The sequence below is a fragment of the Tachypleus tridentatus genome, chromosome 8, assembly GCF_004210375.1.
Source record: "Tachypleus tridentatus isolate NWPU-2018 chromosome 8, ASM421037v1, whole genome shotgun sequence".
Classification (NCBI taxonomy): Eukaryota; Metazoa; Arthropoda; class Merostomata; order Xiphosura; family Limulidae; genus Tachypleus; species Tachypleus tridentatus.
Genome location: NC_134832.1, coordinates 48,142,928 through 48,157,670, shown reverse-complemented (window position 1 = coordinate 48,157,670; position 14,743 = coordinate 48,142,928). Strand labels below are relative to the sequence as shown.

At 36.5% G+C, this 14,743-nt stretch overlaps 1 long non-coding RNA gene across 1 annotated transcript; it reads right to left on the bottom strand.

Moving 5' to 3' along the window:
• Positions 1–7,287: 7,287 nt before the first annotated feature.
• LOC143222350 (uncharacterized) lies at positions 7,288–12,684 on the bottom strand. Its single transcript, XR_013012194.1, has 2 exons — positions 12,256–12,684; positions 7,288–7,760 (listed from the first exon to the last, which is right to left on the bottom strand). It is a non-coding gene; the product is annotated as an uncharacterized LOC143222350 (long non-coding RNA).
• Between the last annotated feature and the right edge of the window lie 2,059 nt (positions 12,685–14,743).

Genomic DNA, 14,743 nt, shown 5'->3' with positions numbered 1-14,743 from the left:
TAGCAATATGTTACTCCAATGTCCAGTGATGTGACTCTTAGCAATATGTTACTTCAATGTCCAGTGATGTGACTCTTAGCAATATGTTACTCCAATGTCCAGTGATGTGACTCTTAGCAATATCTTACTCCAATGTCAAGTGATGTGACTCTTTACAATATGTTACTCCAATGTCAAGTGTTGTGACTCTTAGCAATATGTTACTCCAATGTCAAGTGATGCGACTCTTAGCAATATGTTACTCCACTTTCAAGTGATGTGACTCTTAGCAATATGTTACTCCAATGTCAAGTGTTGCGACTCTTAGCAATATGTTACTCCAATGTCGAGTGATGTGACTCTTAGCAATATATTACTCCAATGTCGAGTGATGTGACTCTTAGCAATATGTTACTCCAATGTCGAGTGATGTGACTCTTAGCAATATGTTACTCCAATGTCGAGTGTTGTGACTCTTAGCAATATGTTACTCCAATGTCCAGTGATGTGACTCTTAGCAATATGTTACTCCAATGTCGAGTGTTGTGACTTTTAGCAATATGTTACTCCAATGTCGAGTGTTGTGACTCTTAGCAATATGTTACTCCAATGTCGAGTGTTGTGACTCTTAGCAATATGTTACTCCAATGTCGGGTGTTGTGACTCTTAGCAATATGTTACTCCAATGTCGAGTGTTGTGACTCTTAGCAATATGTTACTCCAATGTCGAGTGTTGTGACTCTTAGCAATATGTTACTCCAATGTCGAGTGTTGTGACTCTTAGCAATATGTTACTCCAATGTCGAGTGATGTGACTCTTAGCAATATGTTACTCCAATGTCAAGTGATGCGACTCTTAGCAATATGTTACTCCAATGTCAAGTGTTGTGACTCTTAGCAATATGTTACTCCAATGTCAAGTGTTGTGACTCTTAGCAATATGTTACTCCAATGTCAAGTGATGTGACTCTTAGCAATATATTACTCCAATGTCAAGTGATGTGACTCTTAGCAACATGTCACTCTGCTCTCAACTGGTAGTTTGATCAACTTTATTTTTTATAAGCCTACCAACCTTTCAGTACGCCACTTACTCTTCGAAAGTTTTTGCACCGATTCTTAATTTATTATATGATTCCCTTCAAGTAGCAATATTTTAACTATATGAAAGACACGCGTGCCTATCTTACTACTAGTTGCATCAATATGTATAACAACTAAGAAACAACTCCTGAAGGGCTCGAAGGCTGTGATATAAACCAGCGCCATCTATCAACCATGAAATTAAATAAATATAAATAAAACCTCTGGCATACAATGCATTTCTTTATTGATATAATTTTTTCTTTAAAAAATTATGTAATTTTCTACCCCTTCAAAAACTTTGTACATTCATTATTCTCAACTGTTTAGCTAAAGAAAGATGAATCTTTAATTTTATCTCTGTGTGTGTACAGAATCAGAGGGATACGATAGTTACTGGTACATAACATTGTGTGCAGAATCAGAGGGATACGATAGTTACTGATACATAACATTGTGTGCAGAATCAGAGGGATACGATAGTTACTGATACATAACACTGTGTACAGAATCAGAGGGATACGATAGTTACTGGTACATAACATTGTGTACAGAATCAGAGGGATACGATAGTTACTGGTACATAACATTGTGTACAGAATCAGAGGGATACGATAGTTACTGGTACATAACATTGTGTGCAGAATCAGAGGGATACGATAGTTACTGATACATAACATTGTGTACAGAATCAAACAGATACGATAGTTACTGGTACATAACATTGTGTACAGAATCAGAGAGATACGATAGTCACTGGTACATAACATTGTGTACAGAATCAGAGGGATACGATAGTTACTGGTACATAACATTGTGTACAGAATCAGAGGGATACGATAGTTACTGGTACATAACATTGTGTGCAGAATCAGAGGGATACGATAGTTACTGGTACATAACATTGTGTACAGAATCAAACAGATACGATAGTTACTGGTACATAACATTGTGTACAGAATCAAACAGATACGATAGTTACTGGTACATAACATTGTGTACAGAATCAGAGGAATACGATAGTTACTGTTACATAACATTGTGTACAGAATCAGAGGGATACGATAGTTACTGGTACATAACATTGTGTGCAGAATCAGAGGGATACGATAGTTACTGGTACATAACATTGTGTGCAGAATCAGAGGGATACGATAGTTACTGGTACATAACATTGTGTACAGAATCAAACAGATACGATAGTTACTGGTACATAACATTGTGTACAGAATCAGAGGGATACGATAGTTACTGGTACATAACATTGTGTACAGAATCAGAGGGATACGATAGTTACTGGTACATAACATTGTGTACAGAATCAGAGGGATACGATAGTTACTGGTACATAACATTGTGTGCAGAATCAGAGGGATACGATAGTTACTGGTACATAACATTGTGTACAGAATCAAACAGATACGATAGTTACTGGTACATAACATTGTGTACAGAATCAGAGGGATACGATAGTTACTGGTACATAACATTGTGTACAGAATCAGAGGGATACGATAGTTACTGGTACATAACATTGTGTACAGAATCAGACAGATACAATAGTTACTGATACATAACACTGTGTACAGAATCAGTGGGATTCAATAGTTACTGGTACATAACATTGTGTACAAAATCAGAGGGATACGATAGTCACTGGTACATAACTGTGTGCAGAATCAGAGGGATACGATAGTTACTGATACATAACATTGTGTACAGAATCAGAGGGATACGATAGTTACTGGTACATAACATTGTGTACAGAATCAGACAGATACGATAGTTACTGGTACATAACATTGTGTACAGAATCAGAGGGATACGATAGTCACTGGTACATAACACTGTGTACAGAATCAGAGGGATACGATAGTCACTGGTACATAACATTGTGTACAGAATCAGAGGGATACGATAGTCACTGGTACATAACATTGTGTACAGAATCAGAGGGATACGATAGTCACTGGTACATAACACTGTGTACAGAATCAGAGGGATACGATAGTTACTGGTACATAACACTGTGTACAGAATCAGACGGATACGATAGTTACTGATACGTAACGTTGTGTATATAATCAGATGGATACGATAGTTACTGATACGTAACGTTGTGTATATAATCAGTTGGATACGATAACTGTTCATGCTGTTTATCTCAGTATTAAGTTATCATGTCACTACACGCAAACATGTGATTCTTCTGATTAAAGCGCGTGCTGTTCTTTCTCAGATCAAAATAAGAAGATGTGTTACAATGAACTCACTGACTAACCCATAACCCCGCGAACACATCAATTATCCAAACTTCCGGGGAGTGTTCGTTCATTTCGTGAAACACACATGACAAATGAAATATTTTGATGTGCCCTAACCAAGGTTTTCCAATGCCTCTAGACCGGAAGGATCGTGTTAGCTTGTTAAGTACGGCTCCGTATTGTGAGTACATTTATTCTGAGGCTTGACAACGAACAAACGTACCCACATATCAGCAAAACCAATTAGGCTTTGACGTACGTAAATATCCCCCATTTTCACTAATGTTACATATTCCTGTACATCCCAGGGGCGAGGTGGTGCTACGCCTACGACATAGCAAAGTAAAAAAGAAAGAACTGACCGTAACCATGGTGTGTGTATATCTAACACGCCAACAATTAATGTTAAAAAGACGTAATTTATCGCCCGCGGAAACTGTTTCACCTACGATTCACATTTCTGTCGAAACTGGTGCTTTTTCTTATGAAGGGGGTTGTCAATAAAGTGCGAAGAGAAATTTAATGCTTTTATGACATTCAAAGTAACAAAACTATTGGAATTTCAGTTTTAAAAAAATACAAATTAGAACTCTTAACAAGAAAGAACGTTTATACAATACTGTACATTTAACAATAATTTGTTATTGTTGTTTTTTTTTAATGTCGCGCAAAGTTACACGAGGGCTATCTGCGCTAGCCATCTCTAATTTAGCAGTGCAAAACTAGAGGGTAGGCAGCTAGTCATCACCACCCACCGTCTTCTCTTGGGCTACTCTTTTACCAACAAATAGTGGGACTGACCTTTACATTATAACTCACCCACAGCTGAAAGGGCGAGCCTGTTTATGTGGCGAGGATTCGAACCCGAGACCCTCAAATTACGAGTCAAGCTCACTTAACCACCTGGTCATGATGGTCTTAAAAGACAGAACCAGAAATTTTGATGTCGAAAGAAAAATAGATGACCCTTGGGGAAAAAAATGTCCGAGTGGTTACTAAGCTTTAAAAAGTCTGAGGGAAAAAAATCAGAGGAGGCGTTTCTGTACGTTACATCAAAATGGTTGTTGTTTTTCAATTATTTTTGAACGAAGACCACCCTGATGATTCTACCCCCATCACACATACACAAATGAGTTTCTCTCAAAGCTCAGATTCGGATGTACAAATTATGTGTTTTCTTTTTGCGACAATGCAGTCCTTGTGAAATATTTTTATTATCTAGAATAAATTTCGATATCCATCTTTTAATTAACCCTTTTTCACAGACTAACCAGAATATGGTTCATTAATTCATTTTTAATCTTTATGTCCCATAGGGTGAAAGAAACGCCCACTACAGATGTGACGGTATATCGGTTACATTTTGATATATTACTGTTAATCAGATATTTTGCCTCCTTGTTATTCAAGATTCATGTTTTTCATTACATTTCAAATGGGCCTCGCATGGCCAGGTGGAGTAAGCATATTCCGAGGGTCGCGGGTTCGAATCCCGATCGCACCAAACATGCTCACTCTTTCAGCAGTGGGGGCGTTATAATGTGGCGGTCAATCCCACTATTCGTTAATAAAAGAATAACCCAAGAGTTGGCGGTGGGTGGTGATGACTAGCTGCCTTCCCTCTAGTCTTACACTGCTAAATTAGAGACGGCTAGCGCAGATAGCCCTTGAGTAACTTTGCGCGAAATTCAAAAAACAAACAAGACATTCCAAATGACCTTAGCTTCCTTGGATTGTTACATCAACAGAGAATAATTACAAACCGATTTCATTCGCCATCAGAATGAGTATGAACTACTAACAAAAATATTTAGTTAAGTTATTAAATAAAAAATATACAAAGAAATGTGGCTGTCGTTTATAACACTTGTTTCCATAACACTTAGTTTGTTGACAGATAGTTGTAATAAACTGATACATGCGTGTGTTTCATAAAACTGGTTTAGCTGGAAACGTTCTACAAATATTCCAGCTCCTTTTCCACAAAGTACCACATTACCAGTCAACATAAACCTGTCAGTCTTTGTGGACCATCACGTACACCATTAACAGTCAGTACAAACGTGTCAGTCTATGTGGATCACAAAGTACCACATTACCAGTCAACATAGACCTGTCAGTCTATGTGGACCATCACGTACACCGTTACATGTCAACATAAACTTGTCACTTTATCTGAACCATATGGTACACTATTATCAGCAATACAAACCTGCCAGTTTATGTGGACCATAAAGTACACCATTACCAGTCAACGTAAACCTGGCAGACTATGTGGACCATAAAGTACACCATTACCAGTCAACGTAAACCTGGCAGACTATGTGGACCATGGAGTACAACATGATCAGTTAATGTAAACCTACCAAATTATTTGGGCGAAAACGTACACTATTACCAGACTGTATAAACCTGTCAGTCTATGTGGACCATAAAGTACACTATTACCAGACTGTATAAACCTGTCAGTCTATGTGGACCATAAAGTACACCATTACCAGACTGTATAAACCTGTCAGTCTATGTGTGAATGTAGACTTCTTTGTCTAGTGGCTACAGTTTTGTGTGAATGTAGACTTCTTTGTCTAGTGGCTACAGTTTTGTGTGAATGTAGACTTCTTTGTCTAGTGGCTACAGTTTTGTGTGAATGTAGACTTCTTTGTCTAGTGGCTACACTTTTGTGTGAATGTAGACTTCTTTGTCTAGTGGCTACACTTTTGTGTGAATGTAGACTTCTTTGTCTAGTGGCTACACTTTTGTGTGAATGTAGACTTCTTTGTCTAGTGGCTACACTTTTGTGTGAATGTAGACTTCTTTGTCTAGTGGCTACAGTTTTGTGTGAATGTAGACTTCTTTGTCTAGTGGCTACAGTTTTGTGTGAATGTAGACTTCTTTGTCTAGTGGCTACAGTTTTGTGTGAATGTAGACTTCTTTGTCTAGTGGCTACACTTTTGTGTGAATGTAGACTTCTTTGTCTAGTGACTACAGTTTTGTGTGAATGTAGACTTCTTTGTCTAGTGACTACAGTTTTGTGTGAATGTAGACTTCTTTGTCTAATGAGTACAATAGTCCAGGAGAGCGGTTAGCATGCCAGAATCTGATAATTCGTGGTTCGTGTCGCTATAACACAAAATTTCGCTCCTCACATGGAGACCACGGGTGCGTTAAAAGCGTATTGTCAAATCCCTGTGTTCGATTAAAGTATGCAAAGAGTTAGCGCCAGATGTTCCCGCTAGCCTAATACTTCCAAATTAGATACGACTAGGTAGCTTTGTACAAATATCTGACACTAACTATCCCGAGTTTTAACGTTATGGTACGGATCGTGTTCTCCGATAAGGGTATGGTCAATCATTTATATTGTAGGTTTTGTATGTTTTGAAATTACAGCTTTCAACTAATCATCTGGTCTAACTCCCAACTTGATGAATTTCCGAGAAAAACCCAAAACTATTCTAAAGTGCTCAAACTTTGAGTTGTAATTCAGTTCACATTTTGTGTGCGACCTTGTGTGCTAATGTTATCAGAACTCTCAAGTTCGTATTATTTGTACATTTCACTTAAAATTTCAAACAGTTTCTAGACTTTCTTATCGAATAAACTTGTAATCTATAATCAGAGATAATGTGTGTCTTATTGTCTAATGGCGTAGTTGCAGCCCTCAAGCGGTCATGATAAGAATTATAATGGAAAAAACAAACAAAAATCTATCGAGAGCAAACGTCGTTATATTGTTTTCTTATTGAAAAACTGTAGCTGACAACAACTTTTAAACAGACTGTTACCCGTCGCTATACAATCTCTTGTGGATTTTGTCAGTTGTATTTTTGTAATGGAATGATGGTGCCTTCTAACTATAGTATTCATGAACTTTTCGGTTTATGAATTATCGCACTTATATCTACGTTGATTATTTTTGGTAAATGTATTTCTAATTTCATGTAAATTAGCTGTTACTTCGGACGTTTCATAAGCCTAAATTTATTTTGCAAAATATATCAGCCTCGTTTTCTGCTGGTTCTCTCCTTTTACTGGTTAATTTGAGCATAACAAAACCCAGCAGCGTCCCCTTGCGAAAATTAGCAATATTATACTCTCGGCCACTGGTCTCTAGGGAGCATCTCTAATGAGAATAGATTGCGTTGACTGTCATAGGAACTTAGTGGTTGCTCGGAAGTAGGCCTAACAATTATGGATCGTTGCTGTAATGGGCACAGTTCAGGGTCTTCGCTTTCATCAATTCATCATGATTAGTTTGATATCAACTCCACGTTTATGTACTGAATATATAACTCTACTTCTCAAAACAGTTTCAAGACCATATTAGAGGATCATTACAGAAATGTCAGCAGATAAGGAAGAAACAACCACTCCTGGCGAGGAGTTGGTTACAGAGCCTCTGGCTCGAATAATGGTTTATCCATCTTCAGAGTCCTTGAAAGAAGCAGACAGAACAAAAATAAGTACACTTTAACTACAGCTCCATCTCTTATAAAAGACACAGTTCAACCGAAATGCAAACAAATATAAATTAATAAATCTCGTGCTTAATAAGACGTTGCGATAAAAATGAGTTTCATAAAACAAACAAAAGATACTTAAAAAAACGTTAAGAAGAGTTGCTACAAAAACACTAAAGTAAGTGTTTATTCAAACAACGTTAAAAATAATTACTGCAGAAAACGGACAAAACAAAAATTAGTTCAGGAAAAAATAGTGTTAGAAAGGAAGCATTTCAAAAACAGCTAAAACAATATTTTATAAAAGAGATAAGAACAGATAATTTATGAAACGCTAATAGTTACTTCATAAAATGTTAAAGATTTCTTTGTCTGTTAACTCTGAATCACGAAGATGGGCAACGGGCTATCTGTGTCGTGCTCGTGATAGAGATCGAACCCTAAATTTTGGTGTTATGTTGCTGGGAGGCAATTTTTAGGAGAATGGTTACTTTATGAAACGTTAAAACTTATTGCTGGATTTTTATTACAAATCTACATTGTAGTCTGTCCTCCGCGAATAATAGAACACAGAATCTTAGCGTCGTAAGTCTGTAAATGTTCCACTGACTTACGGGCAAGCCCAAAAGTTTAATGAAAGAAGTACTTCGGAAAGCGTTAATAGAAGATATACTTTAAAAACTGAAGTTACTTTATAAAATATTAAATAAAACTCTTTAAGCCCCCTGCTAGTACAGCGGTATGTCTCCAGATTTACAACGCTAAAATCAGGGGTTCGATTCCCCTCGGTGGGCTGAGCAGATAGCCCTTTGTGGCTTTGCTATACGAAACACACACAAAACTCTTTAAATCTCAAACAATAATTCTGATACTTGTTTGTTTGTTTCAAGTTAAGCACAAAGATAGACACAATATGTTATCCGTGCTCTGTCTTTCACGGGGGGGCCCGGCATGGCCTAGCGCGTTAAGGCGTGCACTTCGTAATCTGAGGGTCGCGGGTTCGCGCCCGAGTCGCGCCAAACATGCTCGCCCTCCCAGCCGTGGGGGCGTTATAAAGTTACGGTTAATCCACTATTCGTTGGTAACAGAGTAGCCCAAGAGTTGGCGGTGGGTGGTGATGACTAGCTGCCTTCCCTCTAGTCTAACACTACTAAATTAGGGACGGCTAGCACAGATAGCCCTCGAGTAGCTTTGCGCGAAATTCCAAAACAAACTGTCTTCCACGGATATCGAAACCCGGTTTCTAGTATATACCGCGTTGCTACTGGGGAATCTACTTCTGGTATATAGTGTTGCTAAAATATACCACAACTGACTTCCTATGAGATTTCTGTAGTAGCTTTGCATGAAACTAAACAATGTGTTATTTGTGCTATGTCAACCACGGGTATCGAAACTCGAATTTTGGTGTTATATTTAATCCTTGACTTCTGGGTAGTTCCATGTACACAAACATGATTACGTTACCACGTACCAAAACACATAGGCAAAGACAGTAATTTCGCCTGAACCACATACAACCACGCCAGTTATCCGTCTTGACGCTATAATTTCAGTATTGTGGACAGGTCAACCACCTTTCTTAGGTTTCACTGTAATAGCATCAGTTTTCTTTCCACTTCTCATTTCTTAGTCTCTATTAACTTTCGTTCCTCAAAACTAACTCTCTTTTATTTTCTTTGCAGGATAATAAAAAAAATTCTTTTGTTTGGCCAACAATTTCTAAAGTTATATACAGAGAAAGTGTGTGTATTAGTTTGGTTTTGTTTATATAAAAGCCACGTCAGACTATCTGCTTTGTTCACCCTCATTTTAGGGTTGTAAATCCTTAGATTATCGCTGTGCCACCGACAGACAACTATGTAAAAGGTATCTTCTTATTTGTCATGGAACTGTCTTATTATGCCAGTTTAAGATCTAACTAAGATCGCTAAATAATTTATAGTTTTTCTGTTGCTAATTATTTATATATCAAGCTAGATAATCTAGCCTCTCCAATGGTTCTTCCAGTTTTAAACAAAATAAATCGTCCACATTCGACCATTAAAGCCATATCGTCAAACGAAAATAAGCCTATATAACACAGTATGTAACAAAAGATTTTAGCTATTACTGTCGAGCCCCTAAAACAGTTTAACGTCTTTTCATTTTTCTCAATTCTATGAACAAGGACTTCTTTCTAAAGCATACAAGCACATTATGCTGATATAATAATAAGCTGAAAAAAGGTGATTTATGAGCATAATGAAGCGATTGGGGGTTTCGTTTGGTTTGTTTTCTTTAGATATTATCTGAACAAACCTGGAGAAGAAAAGGCCTAATTGGAGAAGTAGGCCTAACCAGCCTTCTTTAGCACGATGTACGAGCGTATTCAGAAAATGTGATAATTGGACCCTAACGGAACCAAACCACTTTCTACTTCCTTGTTAGACCAAACAAATTAACTGATATTTTATATGTGGGTTTTAATGGAGTTTAACAAAACCTCGGCCAATTTAAGAAAATATTAACTAGTTCTTTATGCCACGGTTTGGTATACTTCACAACTTTGTCACTTCTAGCTAAGCCTAACACCTAAATAAGTAAATATAAATAAAATTTTATTTTTATTTTTCATTTCAGAAAAATATGGCATCACTGTTTATAGAGCTTTATAAAGGCCATTTTTTCCCCTTTAAACTGTAAAATGATCGAAGGAATCCATATGGATCTCATTGGGGTTTTTTTAAACAAATTTCTTAAACTATTTTTGAAGTTAAATACGTATGGATCCATGATTTGTTCGGCTACAGGGTTCCTAATGATAATTAATGTGCTTGTGGGTTCATGATTTGTTTGGCTACAGGGTTGCTAATAATAATTAATCCGCTTACTAAAACAGTGTGAGCAGTAATACCAACAACAGTACAATTAACTCTACTAATTACTGCTTTGGTTCATATTGACTTTAAAGTTGGCCAGCTTAGGTTTAATAATCCTTCATACTCTTAGCCTATAATTTTTCCCTGTTCTAAATAAGTCAGCAGCACCTCGTTTTTACTAGTTCCAGACAATCAAAACACTTCATTTTTTTATTGTATTAGGCCTAAGAAACAGTATCAGTAAATCATAAATATAACTACTTCGCCATCTTATTCAAATGAGGCTTAACTGGGTCATTAATTTTTTTTTTACTCTACAAATGCGCGAGTAATCTGATCCGTTTATGATAGAAGTAATTAGTTCAGCCATTTATGTCTTCTCTAAAGTTACTAAACCAACCCTATTTCTGGACAAAACAACGCTATAGAAAAATAACTGTCGTTATGAAAAAAGCGAAGACTAAATGTACCAGTAGGATCTAGTTCTTGTAGAGAGGGGATTTCCCTATGTTTTCATAAGTTAACAGCTTTACATAATTACTAATTTCGCAGGTAATAATTCTTTTTTATTTATATTTCAAACATTATATTTTGTAAACCTGTTAAGTATCTTTGTATAAACATTTTTAGGTAAAATAAAAGAAAAAATTAGTTATTGTAGAAACCTTTGTAAGATATACTAAACAGCGACAACATCAAAATGACTGTAACATATCGTACGTTGTTTCTATTGTCTTTCTTTCTTTTATTGCAAAGCTATATAATGGGCTATCAATAGTGGGCTTGACACAAGTAGCCTATTGTGTATGTTTGTGCTTAACAACAAACAATGGAATATCCTATGAGCTGTCTGTGCTCTATCCACAAAGGGGGAATCGAACACCGTATTTTACCTTCCACAAACTTACTGCTGATCCCCCGTAGAACCACTCGTATCATCCTGGTTTGGTTTTAACCGCAGAACGGTTGAACTCAGGGGAAGATACATTCTTCAATAAATAATTAACACGTTGATTTGAAACAATTAGTGATAATTGATATGTAACTACTTAAGTTTATTTATGGTTATCAACAGATCTACACTATAAAAGAACGAAATAAAGATAAAACTTGTCTTTCAGTTCCCGAATCATAGATATTTTTTATTATTATAAGTGGTAACCTAAACTACTGACAATTCTCGAAATGTTTAGGCCTAAAGCAAGCCTTTTTGGCGGTCAAAGAGGTCGCTGATTCTAGTTTTTTTGTTATTGTTTTTGCTTCCATCTTGTTTCTACCCTAACTTATGACAGAAAGTCGTTACGTTATGACAGTAACAAATGTGTTGTATTAACAACCAAATTATGAAATTACTGCGCCTGTCTAAGGAATTGAACTACGTTTTGTATTCTAATGTATGACTATTAAAACTTTAATTAAAACGTTAATTAAAGTTTTAATGCCCATACCAGCAGTCTTTAGATACATTCTTACTACAAGTGGGATTTTCATCATCATGAACCATCTTCTGACAGCCCAATGGTGAGTGCCAGGTAATTTAAATCATATCAGTTTAGTAAATAACACACATGGGTGAATGTGGCATAGTTGCTATGTTACAATACTTACCACCACGTGGAGTTAGCATGGCTGTTGTGGTCCATTGTGCATCTCTGTGCTTGAACATAACAAACTGTATCAAAATAATCATTATTAAAAGCGTTATAAGAGTAACTGTCTAATCCCTCTATTCGGTAAGATGAGATTAGCCCAAGAATTGGCGGCGGGTGCTTTGGACTGTACTCAGATAACCCTTATGTTGCTTCATGCGAGAATTCTAAGATAAAAGGAATCACTTCTAACATTTTAATTAAAGCTATTGTGAAATAACAGAACATTTTCTTAACGTTGATAGAACTTAAATATTGTATTACTATGCTCTACAGCGTTTAGACATAATTAGCAGGAGGTTAGAATAGTTAGAGGTTCGTTAGAGGCCTCTGCGGATGGGATGCATATATTTTTATTTTATATTAGTATCTGCAAGTAACAAACAATAATTACCTCTTTCCTGCTGTTATTAGTAGTACAGAGCACAAATGGCTAGCCATCTGCGCATCTTTTTGTTTAGTAACGAGTTGCGCAGAGTGATTCGTGAATAATTTTAACGGCGTCAACGATTAAAATTTACCACTCGTGCAATTAGATCTTGCCCACTATTCAACTCGCGCCATCTACCGAAGACTAATTCACAATATTATTTATTTTAAATTAGCATATGGTGAATGTTGAAGAATAGTTATAATCGGAACATTTTGTTTTCATTCTAGAAAAAAAAAACATAAAATGCTGTGTAAATATTTTAGTACCGTCTAATAAACAGCTTCAAAATCTTTGTTATTAACCATTTAAAAAATCACGCGGAAATGCACGTCTTAACAGATACGTAACATATGACGATTAGTTAAACGAACGATAGATGGGGCTGAAGTGTCGTGACATGAACCCTAACGCAAGGCAAGTCTTGGGTATTGCCACAGCTGTTCAAACGTTGGAACTTATTTATTATTATGTTTCTGTGGACTGGTACCAAACAAACAACCATCTTTTACATATTAATGTAAACTAGAATTTAAAACACGTGTATTAATATTTTCATGAATATTTTTAAAATCGTATCTACTAATTTTAAACTTGTGACTTAAAGCCGAGGGACACTTAGAAATTTTAAAATGAAGTAGCCCTAGGAGGGTGAGTAGCTCCCTCTGGCCAAAGAGGAATATTTTATTTTGTTTATTTTCGCATAAAAAAAAGTTCGCGAAGCAACCGTCTCTAATTTTGAAGTGATACACAAGTGATACGCACCTCGCCATTTTGAGCTACTACAGTCGAATAGAGGAATTTGGTTGTAACTCTTATAACGCACCCACGACCTCAGAGTGCGGAAAACGATATTTTTATGGGTAACGGGACGCGAACCACCAATCGAATCTATAGACCTGTACACGAATCACTAAGGAGTGCTCATCTTGTAAATGGCAAACAATAAAGTAAATATGAAATAGGAGAGCACGATTCCCTGGATTCTTGTTTTTATCATGACATCTTTACAGGATTTGTCCTTTTCTATAACTTGACTCTTTTGTTTATATATGGCTGACCCCTTTATGTCAGTTTGGTTGTCTGTGTGAAACAATAAAATTATTTGCACGTGTGTTGCACGAGTTCCCAAAACGCACCCACTGTTCTACATCATAATTTGCTGTTACACCTATTACGTTTACCTTTGTGTACATTTTATTAAAATTAATATTAAAACATAATTCTAGTTCCTTCTAATGACTGGAACTCAGAAACTGAACGTCAAATGTTCGACTTTTTTGGACTTTTTTTTTCTCAAATTAATATTTATTTAAATTATCATTTTTATGTACATTTTTGGCTATGTTGGTTAGAATTTACGACACAAATAATCTCGTGTTAATAGAATGTTTGTTTCTTTGTTTTGAATTTCACGCAAAGCTACTCAAGAGCCACCTACCTCTGCTAGCCGTCCCTAATTTAGCAGTGTTAGACTAGAGGGAAAGCAGCTAGTCATCACCACCCACCGCCAACTCTTGGGCTGCTGTTTTACCAACGAAGAGTGGGATTGACCGTAACATTGTAACGCCCCCACGGCTGAAAGGGCCAGAATGTTTAATGTAACGGGGATTCGAACCCGCGACCCTGACAATGCGGGGCCCTTTAGAATGGAGTATAAACAAAATGGCACGATTTATATTGTTATACCTCGACCTTATGTTTTGTTATAAAAACAATGGAGTATTGTTGTATAACTTTATTGAGAGAATATGTAACATGCATACAGTTGTATGATTTTGTCTTTGTCTGTTGCTTTTGTTTACCAAAGCCACATCGAGCTATTTGCTGTGCTCACCTCAGGGAATCGAATCCCAAATTGTAGCGTTGTACTGCCATAAATTTACCCCTGTCCCCCCGGGAAATCCGCATAAGTATCAATCAAATCATACTTGCCTTCTATAAGCCAGTTTATTACGTCAATATAAAAATAACTCATTACGTCACAATTAAAAATATTATATTCAGAACCGTACTG